Genomic DNA, 13160 nt, shown 5'->3' with positions numbered 1-13160 from the left:
CCCCCCCCCCCCCCCCCCGCCCACACCCCTGCCCTGTGACTTTGAACTTCCCTGAAGGTGGGCAAAGAAGCAGGCCAGGGCTGCTGGGCCTTCTGAGTTGGGAGGGAATTGGTGCTCATTGAGCACCGTAGATGCCGGATCTCGCTTCCTGCATTTAAGGCCTGTGCCTGACTTCAGGGTTCTTACCCCCATCTTCTGGATGAGTTCGCCCAGTCTCACAAAAGTGACTTGCTGCCGCTCACATGGCTGGGTTTGAATGGGAAGGGGAACTAGAACTCGAGCCGGTCCTTATCCCTTGGCAGCACAGCAGAGGCACGCTGAGCACCTCCGGGGTGTCAGGCAGGAGGCCAAGGCCAGGAGGGCAAGGATAAGTAAGACAGCCCCCGCGCTCAGGTGGCTCAGTCTCAGGGGAAGGAAGAAGAGCTGTATCAGGAAGAGGTTAGTGAACAATTCCAAGAGTCTTAGCTAAGGGCAGGCAGTGGTCCAGGCAGGGAAAAGTGGGGAAGGTCTGAGGAAGAGTGGTCCTCTGGCCAGGGAGTATGGAGACTTCTGGGACCTGCGAGAGAAGGCTCACCTCTGGCCACTTTATGGATCTGGAGACTGAGGTCCAAGCAAGGCTGATAAGCTATCAAAAGAGCCATTGTTCCCAAACTTGTGGTTCTTCCCCAGACTCAGCCTCCAGAGATTCTGTTAAACCGGTAAATCGGGAGGCAGAGTTTTTACTTGTGCCTCAACTCTTGATGACCACGTTCACAATTCAGATCCTAATTTTAACACAGCTAATGGGAAGGTGGAGTGAGATTCCTTAGGACTGGACTGCCCAGGAGACACCTGCAGACACTGGGGTGGGGGGGTCTTGGACAGCTGGACCTCCTGGCTCCTGTGGGCAGCTCTGGCTTGTGGCCGTGGTGTGGGATAGAATCAAGGCAATTTGTAAGAGGGCTGGAGGGCAGGAGAGTTGAGTTCTTCTGGTTTTGCTCACTTGGGTCCTCCCCATTAAGCAGTAGCTTGGACCACATCTCTGAGGGGTTCCTAGGGTGGACATTTGGAGAGACCTGCCCTTCCCCCACTGCTCTTCTTTGCACATAGTAGAAATGCTAAGCCACTTGCTGCCAGGTCCCACCATCCCCTTTCCAGCAGAAAGTTTTTAACCCAAGCCAGGTTGCCTGCCTGTTGCCGGGTGCAGGGTGGAGGGGTGAAGTGGATTTCAGCAGAGTCATGCTTGGTGGGTGAAGAGCACCGGAAGTGGGCGGTCCTGAGGGCTCTGCCCATAGCCAATTGGTACCTGGAGGTGATGGCTGCTGAGATCTCAGGGAAGACCCAGGCCATGATTTCAAGGACATTCATGCTCTCACCAGATGGCACTTGGTATCTCCTCTCTGGGGGGAATATCCCTACAGCTTGGACAATAGGCTCCTTGCCAGCCTCCATGCCTCCTAGGTACCTCTCCGTACGGTCCGTGTGCATGCCACTCTAGTGCTCAGAGGTCTTCAGTGGCTCCCTAGTGCTTTGTGAAATCAGGTTCACACTCCTTGGCCTGACATGAGAAGCCCTGCAGGATCTGGCCTCTGGCCAGTGTTCATCCTCATCTGCTACCACTTCTCCCCACCTCCTCGTGATTTGGCTGGTTTCTGCTCCAAAACCGAGCCTCGGGCTCCCTTGGCTCTGCCCATGCTCATGCCACAAGGCCTTCCTCCTCCTTTTTTTTCTTTTTATTTTTTTCAATTACTATTATTTTTTTTTAAAGTAGGCTGCATGCCACCATGGGGCTCAAACTCACGACCCTGCAAGAGTCTCATGCTCTGCTGACTGAGCCAGCCAGGCACCCCTCTCCCTTATCTTCTTCTTCTGAGTCTTCAGGTCGGCTTGAAGCTACCTGCTTCACGAAGCTTTCCTTTGGCCCCTTATCTGTGCCTGGCACATAGTAAGGACTCAGAAAGGAGCAGACGAAACAAAGTGTTATGTCCATCATCTCACCTTGCTCAGAGCCTCTGTAGCGCACAGTTAGGTCTTTGTGGTCTTGCCTTTTATTTGTTCACCTGACTGAGTTCACATCAGGAGGGATAGATGCTTCAGTGTCCAGCCTGGCACACAGTAGGTGCTCAGAACACAAAGGCTCTCCGATCCCCTCTTAACCTGAAATAAGAGCCTGTAGTTTAAACATCCGAATGGGTCCAAGCTTGGAAATTACGTTCACCCATCTCCATCCATATGTATTCATTCTAGGGCCTGGGGATGTGGCAGGTGAACCAGACAAGACCAAATCCTGGCCATACCCTCATGGAGCTGATCATAAAATAGTTGAATGAATTAGCCCAGCGGCCTGGGGCACCAGGGTTTCAGTGTAGGATCAAGTTCCAGGTTTGAAAAAAGATACCAGTTACTGCAAAATGGTTCCCGGGGCAGTTCTGGACCACAGACATGTTTTGTGTTGCCCACATAGACGAGAGTTCTAGAATTTTCCAATTCAAGCCAGTATTTTTCAGTGTGGTTTTTCTTTTTCTTTTCTTTTCTTTCTTTCTTTCTTCTTTTTTTTTTTTTTGCATCTGCTTCTGGTCATTGTCTGGTGTCTCTGAACATCTGGACATAACCACCTGGCAGCCCCCCTCGGACTCTCTGGCATGCCCCAGTGCTCCCCACACCAATCCCCCCACCGGCTGCTTCCTCTGTGGGGCTCCGGAGGCATAGAAACGTGTTGCCAGTGGCTCCTGGGCAGGTGGAGGCATCGTGCTCCATTCATTCACCAGGGCTGGCAGCTGGAGGTGTAGCAGAGTGGAGAGAGGGCTTCATGAAGGCAGGCTCTCTGTTTCTAGCCCTCCAGGGGGGACCCTTAGTACTTTCCTGGGTAAGGGGTGGAGTCCCAGGCTGGAGCTGGGGAAGTCCAGGTGGCCACCACAGCGCTCCATGTAGGACTCGGTGCACCCCCACGTCAGGCTGAGACCCACACCTTCCCGGGCAGCCCCTCCACCGCCAGCCTCTGCTGAGAGTTCTGGGTTGTGGGCTCCGGGCAGAGAGGGTAGTTTGCCCCCTTGAATGCTAAACATCACCAGCCTTGGGCCGAGAAGCTCAGCAGCAGCCATACTCTGCCAGAAAGAAGCCCCAAATCTGAGACCTGGGATGTTTTCAGTGTATCTTGTTTCCTTGGCTGAGCCCGAGAATGAATTCCGGGGATCAGTACCTATTCTCTAAGTCTCACTGCGGGACCTCGGAGGGGTCCTCCATAGTTGCAGGGCTCAGAGGCACGGGAGAAGCTTTCTGCGCTTTCCTACATTTCATTGCCTCTGACCCCTGCTTGCGGTTCCCCCAGCCTGGGGGTGGTTGCTATACCTTGGCTCAGTCCTGGGGTATGGTGACAATAGCAGTGACAAAGACATGTACCTGTGCTCCTCAGACTTGAAAGCCATAAATATGCTGGGAGAGCTCGTTAAGATGCCCCTTTCTATGTGGGGCGACGGAATGGAGCCCTGAGGTTCTGCATTTCTATTCCAACTCCCAGGCAGTTGTCAAGGCCGCTGGTCTGGGGACCACACTTTGAATAAAGGAAGTCCATCCCAGCTCTTGGACGCCTGTGGCCCTTCCCTAAACCAGGCCAGGTGCCTGGTCTGGATCATCTCCCCATCCCCAAGAGATACCATTATTCCCATTTTGCATGTGAAAAGTTGAAACCCCAGAGACTGCGGGTCACTTGCCTAAGGCCACACAGCTGGGAGGCCGCTGAGCCCAGGCCCTCTGGGCCAGCACCACTTCGGAAAGGATGCTGGTGGGGAAGCCGTTTTCTGCTGAACAGTATCCACGGTCCAAAAGCCACAGGAAGCATTTCAAGGCAGCCAGGTCGGATGTAAATCAGGAAGAGCCCAGGGCCAGCCCTGCTGAGCTGACAGCACGACAGCCCGAGGCCATGTCAGGATCAGGTCTAAAGTGGGACTTACTGGGTGCTGGCATTGCTGCCTGGTGTGGGGAGCCATTGAGGGATGCTCGCGGCTCCTAGAACTAATTGTGGAGCTGCTGGAACCCAAGAAGGCTCCTTCTCACTCTTACACAGAATCTCAGGGGGCTGCCTGGAAGCATCGGCAGTGGGATAGGTCGAAGCTGGGACCTGGTACGGGAGTTCTTTAAATGCTGGCACATTCTTGCAGCCCAGATCTCATTGAGGACTGAGGTTGCCGAGATCTTCTGCTTGGCTAGGGCTTTGTTCTTACACAGGGCATCTGCACCAAGCAACTGGAAAGAGCAGAACAGATTTAGAGTCTAGGTTCTGGAAATGTGGTCACGGGATGTGAGGTCCGGTAATCACCTAGGAGCTTGTTAGAATGTAGAATCAGGAGCCCCACCCCAGACCTGCTGACTCAGACCCTGGGGGTGGGACTCAGCAAGTTTTAAGAAGCCCTCCAGGCTTACCTTTGAGAAGGGCTGATTTTTCCATCTGCTGCCAGATGCCCAGGGGCCCAGGAGGGTCATTCCTAACCTTTGCTATAGGCTGAGGGTTCCTGGGCTGCAGGGGGACCTCAGGTGTCATTTCATCTGTGCTCCACTTTTCTGATGGCCTGAATGTCAGTTAATGGGGCATGCATGAAGTTAACACAGCATATCTGAGGTAGAGCATAGGTCTGGATTCTTAGAGCTGCAAGTGGTAGAAATTGGTTCAAACTAAAAAAAGGAGGGAGGGAGAGAGGAAGGAAGGGGGGAAGGAAGGGAAGGAAGGAAGGAAAGAAAGAAAAAAAAAGAAAAAGAACATATACTGACTCTTAATTGAAAAGCCCCAGGGTCATACTTCAGGCATGGTTGGATACAGGTGCTGAGATATGTCATCAGGACTTTTATCTTTCTGTCCATTCCTGGACTCATGTGTTGGTTTTATTCTCCTCGGGGTACTTTCAGCTGCATAGGATGCATCCCCTCCCAGCATAGCCATCTCAGCCTAGAATGAACCTTCTTTTTTCCCCAGTATTTCTTAGCATGAGCCCATGTTAATCACTCTCATTGCCCACCCTTGGCCAGGTGCTTGTCCTTGCGCCAGTGGTCACAGCCCCTCTGATTGGCTAGGCCCAGCTCGAATGCCCACCCAGAACTCCATGGGCTGAGAGTGGGTGTGAATGGGTGTCCAGGTGGATATGAGGCTGGGGATATGAGGCTCCTCCCAGAAGAAGGAGCATGGGTGCCAGTAGGCCGTACCCACGGGGACTTAGTGCCGTTCTTATCCTCCTCTTTGAGCTGGGTTGCCCTCATGCAACTGCTAAGGTCTCGAACCAGATAGAATTACAACTCCTTTTCGTGGGTCCTTCAACATTTTGCTTATAAATGTGCATTAAACACTCTACCTTCATCTTTCCCTTTGTCCCTCTTCCCTTGATGTAGTCAGGGATAGCAAGTTACACGGTCCCCTGGCACCCACACCCGTTGTGGGCATTTCTAATCCACACCTGCCTTCACAACACCATGTGTTCCCCCAGAAAACGAAGCCTCTGTGACGTCCGTGTTACATGTTGGCCTTTACCATGGGGTTCTGGGCTCCGTGAAAGCAGGGCCTTCAGCTGTCTTGTTCATTGCTGGGTTCCCAGGGCCTAAAACAGTGCCTGGCACATAGAAGGTGCTCAAGAAATTTTTAAAAATACATGTATTTTATTTTTAAGTAATCTGTCCCCCCAACATGGGGCTCGGACTTAAAACCGCAAGACCAATAGCTACCTGCTCTACTAACAGGCAGCCAGGTGCCCCTTACCGAATTACTGACTGAATATTCCTACCCCACGGTGCCTTGAACGCTGGGCACCGAAGTGAGCCCGTTTAATGTGGGGGCGCTGCCATTGCAATGAGGCTGTCTGATTTGGGGGACCGGGAGCTCTGCAGACTGCTAGGGCCATGTTTCTGAGTCTGAGGAAGGGGCTCCAAGGGAGGGCAGGGTCTCGGGTACATTAAGGAAAGACTTGTCCACCCTTCACTCTTTGTGCCCTCCCACCAAGGGTAATGGCCTTCCCTGCTCTGCTGAGCCATACACCTGTTCGTTGAAATGTGTGATCTTAGTTGATAAGAAGCCATTTCCTGGTTTTCTAAATTTTTATATTCTAGGAAACCAGGGGAGCCTTCCAGCACAGCTCAGCTGGTGGAGGTTGAGGCAGCTGTGATCTTCCCCAACTCACATTTTTTCCCCAAACCAAGTGCAAAGAACAGGAGGTGTTCTATTTAAAAAAAAAAAAAAAAAAAAAAAAGGCAACAACAACAAAAGAAAACAAGGCTTCTGGGGTCATTCACATTTGGGGACTGCTTGGCTCAGCAGAGTTCAACAGATTCCTTTGGCACAGTGATCTTGGAGCCTTTAACCAGCCGATGAGTTATCATCTTTTCCAAGAATCCGGGGCCCCCAGGTCCTCTGTCAGCCCCTCTGTCTGGCTGTCGTGTATCCTTGTGCTCACAGGGAATAGTCTTTCACAGTCCTGGACCCATGGCTAGGCTTCTCTGGGGCTCCCGGGAGTGCAGGCTTCTGGGGCAGGACAGGGCGGGGCAAGGGCTTAACGGTCGCTGCCACTAGTTCTTACTGCTGACAGTTTCAGGAGCTGGGTGTGAGAGTGTGTGTGTGCGCATGTGTCTGCAGTTATGCATGTGAGCATGTCTGTGTGCAGGGATGCGGGGACACCCCAGTGTTGACTTGGCCCCTCCCAGTGTGCAGTCGCACTTGAAGACGACTCCGGGTCCTGTGTACAGTCCCAAGCTGACCAGATCTTGTCTTTCCTTCTTTGCTTCCTCTCATTGTTTTAGGTCCAGACCAACAGCCCTTGCTGAGGAGCCTCCAAAAGTAAGTGACATTTGACCTCTCCATGGTGTTGGTGTCTCACCATGTGGGGTCCTCAGGCCCTCAGTGTTCCCTCCAGGCTTGAGGAGGAAGGAGAACCCCCAGGGCTCCGGGACCTCAACCACAGGTCACCTCTGGGTGGTGGGTTTATGGCCCAAGTTGGCCCCCTCCGCCTGCCTGTGCCAGGGAGACAGCCCTACTGATGCTGAGCACTGATGTTGGAGTCTGGCCCAGACCCCATCCTGGCTCTGCCACTCTCCAGTGATGGAGAGAACGCTTGCACATGCGCAGGCGCGTGCAGGAGGGGTGGGACAGGGAGAGAGACTTAAAGTCGACTCCCTGCTGAATGCAGAGCCCCTCCCTGCCAGCTGATCCCCCTCCCACCATCCAAGAGATCAGCACCAAGAGTGGGTGACTCAATCAACTGAGCTGCCCAGGCACTCCTAAACTTTTTCTTTTTAAAAAATTGAAAACCTTTGGAAAAGTGGAAAGGAGGATACAGTGAACTCCTGTATAACTTTCACTGAGATTTTCCTTCCCCTTGTTAACATTTGCTACTTTTGCTTCATTTCTCTGTGTATGTTATAAAAATACCACATTATTAAAACTTTTTTTTCTGTTGACTCATTGGTGAGTAAATTACAGGCAGTGCCCCTTTACCCTCCTAATCCTTCGTATGTATTTCGTAAGAGCAAGGCCCTTCATTCTCTTATATAAGCACATGGAATTATCAACCCCAGAACGTTTAACATTGACACAATTCTGTTATCTAATCTACAGACCTAAATGACGTTTTGCTGACTGTCTCATATTTACAGAAGCTCCCCGCCGCCTGCCCCCCCCCCCCCCCAGTTCGGGATCACAGTGTTTTTAAAAGGGGTTTAATGGGGCGGGAACCTGACTTTTCTGCAGATGACTTCTCCACCTTGATCTAAAACATCCTTACTAGCGGGGTTTTTGGAAGTCTTTCCGTTACGACATTTGGTAAGAAATAGATTTTACGACAGGATGCCACCCGTGCTTACCCATACACACATGCTTGAAAGTGAAACCAATCCCACAAAATGATAACTCACATTTTCAGCATCTTTAGGGCTCTGTTCTGTTCTCTTTTATAAAAATGATAGTTCTGACCCGTTGAGTTGATTCCATGACCCACAATAGACTCTGCTCTGGCATGAGAAAACCATAGCTTCTTGGGCAGAAATTTCTCTCAGGAGGGAAGGTAGTCCCCTGACCAAGCTCTTCCTGGTCCAGACTCAAGAGTTCGGTTGATTGGGGGGTCACCTAAGAAGCCAGGACTAGGAGAAAGGCCATGAAGACCCTGGCCCATTGCTACCCATGGTGGACCTGACCCCATCCCTAAAATCCAGCATCCACCCTCTCTGGGCCCCATGACCCCATGGGGACCTCCCGTTCTTTATGCTGTGAAATGAGGCAGGTGTATCACTGGTGGCTCAGGACACCTCCCCGGCTAGCTACTAAAGGGGCATGGAGTTCTAGTCCATGTCAGCCTCCAGAGGCACTGCCATACTGGTCACAAATGTCACTAAGAATAATCCTAAACACTTAATTAAACTCTCTAACAGCACCCTCGATTCGCTGTCAGAGAGATTTACTTGTAATGGCTCATTTTCGCCCACAACAATCTTAGGATGGGTGCTGCTGTTCTTCTTGTAAAAACGGCAGGTACATTTATTGAGCACCTATTGTGTATCAGGTACTGCTAGGTACTTCACAGACCCATATCCTCAGAGTAGTCCTAGGAGTTAGACACTGATATTATCTCCATTGTACAGATGGGGAAACTGAGGCACAGAGAGGTGAATTGACTCCCCCCCCCCGCCCCCACCAAAGTCACACAACAAGGAAGGATTTGAACCCGCCCCTGTTCTGACCCTGGTGTGCATACCAGCCAGTACTGTTCTCCCTTCCCCCCAGACTGGGAGCAGACTCCTGGCAGGCCCATTCCCAAGGCCTTGTACTTGTTAATGAGTAGCCTGGGCAGCCCAGGAAGCCAGATGCCGGCTACTGTGAAGCTGGAGTATAGGTTCTGCTTCCAGATAAAGTCTTTTGCAAGGTGCCCAGCCCCCATCGGGGCGGGCGGCTTTAGAGGCTATGCCCAGATAGAAGCCAGCCACTGTTCTCTTCTCTGAGTTCTGCTGATCCATCCACACTTCACAGGAGATTCCCCGGAGGCTGAGAAGTGGGTTTGCTCTCAGGCCTGTGTGATGCCTCCTCCACATGGCCCTCGTGGCTTACTCATGGCCATTCGGTATGGCAGGCAGCAGGATTTGGAGGGGGTGGTCTTTAGGGAACCCAAGCAGTCCCCTCTGAAGCTGGAGCACTACCAGGCATGTAGCTGTGTGGCCGTCCTCACTGAGGCCTCCAGGTTCCTATCTGAAAAAAAGGATGGCAGTCACTCACTCTAGCCCCTCACAGGGCGTGCACAGCTGGAAGGTAGCTGAGAAAAGGATGTTTCTCGGTTGTTAGCCGTCTCTGAGTTACTGAGGAATCAGCCAAAAGACGAATTCCTGGTGGGGACAACCCATGTTGTGGAAAATCCATGGAGCTGGAGAGTTAGACAGTCCTGGATTCAAATCCTGTCTCCATCCTGTGCCAACTCTGACCTGGAGAGGAGAGTCCCTGAACTCCTCCAAGCCTCAGCTTTCCCAACTGTAAGATGGAGCAGTGAGAGCACCCAGGAGTCTTAGACAGCGAGTATGGGATCAGGGGTAATGGTGTCTGTCGTCACGATGGTGTTTTGAAGCATTTAACAGGCCTAACAAAATCTGTACCCAGCACCCGAGTACATGTTCTAATTTCACCTCCCTGGCTGGGATCCCCTAGAGCAACCCCCCTCACTCACCTCACCTGAAGATCACATCCACCCTTTTGGGTGTCTGTGGTCCTTTTAGCTGGAGGGGAGCCTCTCTGGGCTTGTTACAAGAATGCCCACTTGGCTTCTAAGCCCCACCCCCTCCTGGACCCCAGGGTTGTAAACTACAGCAGGGGAGGGGGGCGTTCATACAACGGATCTGTGACCCCTCCAGTGAAAGCATCACCCTCTTTGCTCGCTCCCTGGAGGGGCCAAGACCGTGAGAAAATGGTATTTACTGTTGGTCTGCCCTGATCATAAAAGTGATACATTTATAAAACAGATCTATTTGACCTACAACATTTTGTAAGTTTAAGGTGTTAAAAAAACATTGGGATTTGATACATTTATACCCACATTGATTGTCACTGTAGCCTTAGCTAATGTTTTTGTTGGGCCACAGATTCTCATTTCTTCTAGTGTTGGGAAGTAATGTATTTTTAATACAGAAAATTTGGAGAGCACAGAAAAGTCAAAAGAAGAAAATAAAATTCATCTCTGTTCCTGCCATGCAGACATAACCATCTCACAGTGAATTTATAAACACGTGGGTAAATACGCGGTTCCTTTTAAAGTTGAGGGGCGCCTGGAGGGGCTCAGGTGGTTACGTGTCCGCCCTCCACTCAGGTCACGATCTCAGGGTCCTGGGACCAAGCCCTGCATCAGGCTCTCTGCTCAGGAGGGAGTCTGCTTCTCTCTCTGCCTCTGTTTCTCCCCTCTGCTTATTCTCTCTCTCTCTGTTCCTCAAATATATATCCAAAAAACTTCTAAAAAATTAAATAAAAAGTTGAACTCACAGTGTGGCCACGTTGGAGGGCCAACTTCCCGCACCACCCCCCAACATGTTTCTTAGTGTTTTTTCTGGGTCTTATGTCTTCTAAGTCAGGGTCAGCAGATTTTTTTTTAAAGGCCTGGATAGGATGTATTTCGAGCTTAGGGGCCTATGGTTTTGCCTCCACTGATCTCAGTCTCACCTCTACTATTGTAGCCAGAATGCGGCCACAGACAAAATGCAAATGAGTGGCTGTCGTTTTGTGCCATTAAAACTTCCTTTACAAAAACAACCTGCCAGATTTGGTTCAGGGGCCGAAGTTTGCTGACCCCCCGCCCCCACTCCCCTCTCCCGTTCTTAATTAGTTTTGATTTGTTTGGGTAGACCATCATTTATTTAATTAATCCCCTAGTGATGAGAGATTGGCCACTGGTAGTTTCTTTCATGTAAACCACTGTGCTGTGAACATTCTTTTTTCCTTTCTGTTTTTAATTGTGGTAAAATACACATAACACAAAATTAACCATCTCAACCATTTTTAGGTCTGTAGTATAGGAGTGTTAAGTATATTTACATTGTCGTGCAGCCAATCTCCAGAACTTTCTCATGTTGCAAAACCAAATGCAGTGACTGTCTCGGGGTATCTTTATGCATCGGTCTGGTTCAGAAAATTGGAATTGCTAGCCTGGAGGGGGTGTGCATTTTGAAGGTGCTGGGCGCCTGTTGCCAAATCACTGACCCTCAGAAATTGCCCTAATTGAAGCCTCTGCTGATCTTCGGTGACAGCCCGTAGGCCACAAGAGGGAGTGGAGCTGGCCACTTCCCTGGGGGAGCCCCTGCCTTCAGGGCTTCAGGGAGCAGCAGATTTAAAACAACCCATCCCAGAGAACCAGTAGCCAGTCTGCCAGCCTTCCTCTTTTGGGGAAGAAACTAAAAAGTCAATAAACAAGATGTGTTAGGAATACTGGACCGTTCTCGGAGGTTGATCCATCTAGACCCTTTAGAGAGAGGAGAGATGTGGTTAAGACCAACTCAGCTGTCCAGTGAGTCTGGGTGTCAGTGGTGTTTGGCCTCTACCTTGCTGTGTGACCCAGGGCAGGTGACTTAACCTCTCTGGGCCCTCAGGTTCTCTGTAAAAATAGACACAAGGTAGAATCTCTCCTCTCTGGTTGAGGATCAGGAAATAAGGTCTACAAAAGTTCCTCGCACAGTGGCCGGCACATCGCCCATACCAGTACCCTGTGGCTGTGATAGCTATTCTTACTGCTGCTGTTAGGATTACTTTTAACACCTCTGTTAGGGTGGTCTGAACATAGAGACAGTACTAGCATGTGCAGCCTTTCGCAGTTCTCAGAGGGGTTTTCCATCTTAATACTTGGCAATATTTTGTAGCATAGTTATTACTGTCCCTGTGTAACAGGTGAGAAATTTGAGGCTCACGAGGTCAGCGGCCAGCTCGAGGTCAGCTATGTGTCAGGACAGGGAGCCTGGGCTTTAGTCCATGCCTTTGGCTTGTTGTCCGTTCCACACAGCAGCTGCTGGATGCTGGGGCTTCTGGATGACCAGGGCTAGTGGGAGCTGCCTCTTCTGGCCTCACCTGTGGTGGGAAAGCTTGGGCCTTCGGTGGAGAGAAGATTCTTCGGTTTATTTTCCTGTCTTGGCTCTTAGCCCCAACAGTGGGCACATGGGTTTGGAGAGGAGAGAGGTTACAATACTAATGGGTGTCCCCCCCCCGCCCCCACCCTCGACACACACACAAGGAGAGAGGTTACAATACTAATGGGTGTCCCCCCCACCCCCGACACACACCACCACGCGATTGTTCCCTCACTAGCTGGATGTCCTACCTTATTAACTCAATTCTGACACTTTACCTGGATCTGCCGGTTAATGATTCAGCTCTCCAAGGCTGACCCCATACTCCCACTGCCTGTTGTAAGTTTCAGATTGCCACGTGTGCTTTTTGGCCCACTGGCTAGAAATCGGAAGTTCACACAACCTCCTCCTTGGGTTTGATTAATTTCCTAGAGCTGCTCGCAGAACTCAGAGAAACGTTTTATTGACTAGATCAGTGGTCTTGTTAGTAAAGGCCATAACTCAGTACCACCACAAGGAAGAGATATACAGGGCAAGGAATGTGGGGAAGGGGCTTGGGGCTTCCCTGCACTCCTCTCCAGGTGCTATTCTCTTCAAATCTCCATGTGTTCCCCAGTCTGGAAGCTCTCCTTTAAATTTTTATGGAGGCTTCATTACTTAAGCACCATTGATTAAATCATTGGCCGTTGGTGATTGAACTCTATCTCCAGCCCCCCTCCTTTCCCTGAAGGTCAGGGGGTGGGACTGCACGTTCCAACCTTCTAATCACAGGGTTGCTTCTCCTAGCAACTAGCCCCTAGCCTTAGGTGCCTTCTAAAAGTCATCGTTAACATAACAAAAGACACCTTTCTCACTCTCACCACTTAGGAATTTTTTTTTTTTTTTTTAAGATCACACCGAAGAGTGCAGGCTCGAGCAGGATTTGGGGGAGGGGAGAGGGAGAGTAGGGCTCCATCCCAGGACTCCAGGATCATGACCTGAGCTAAAGGCAGGCGCTTGACCATCTGAGCTGCCCAGGCACCCTTCTCATCACCTAGGAAATTTATAACAGTTTTAGGAGCTCTGCCAGCAACGGGGACAAAGACCACATATATAGTTACATTGATTCTAAATCACCATATCGCAGT

General features: G+C 50.8%; 1 protein-coding gene across 3 annotated transcripts in view; it reads left to right on the top strand.

Moving 5' to 3' along the window:
- The window catches only part of LOC111144255 (solute carrier family 6 member 6), an 83429-nt gene that overhangs the window by 6027 nt on the left and 64242 nt on the right, over positions 1 to 13160 (top strand). The window contains exon 2 of one of the 3 annotated variants that reach the window (XM_022498478.1): positions 6754 to 6790. The exons of the other annotated variants lie outside the window; for them this stretch is intronic. The gene's annotated coding sequence lies outside the window, so the exon portion shown is untranslated. The remainder of the gene's footprint in view (positions 1 to 6753; positions 6791 to 13160) is intronic. 3 annotated transcript variants of the gene reach the window in all.

This window comes from Enhydra lutris, unplaced genomic scaffold (assembly GCF_002288905.1).
Source record: "Enhydra lutris kenyoni isolate GAN:26980312 unplaced genomic scaffold, ASM228890v2 scaffoldscaffold10, whole genome shotgun sequence".
NCBI lineage: Eukaryota > Metazoa > Chordata > Mammalia > Carnivora > Mustelidae > Enhydra > Enhydra lutris.
Note: the sequence above shows the minus strand (reverse complement) of the source record. Positions and strands in the feature narration are given on the sequence as shown.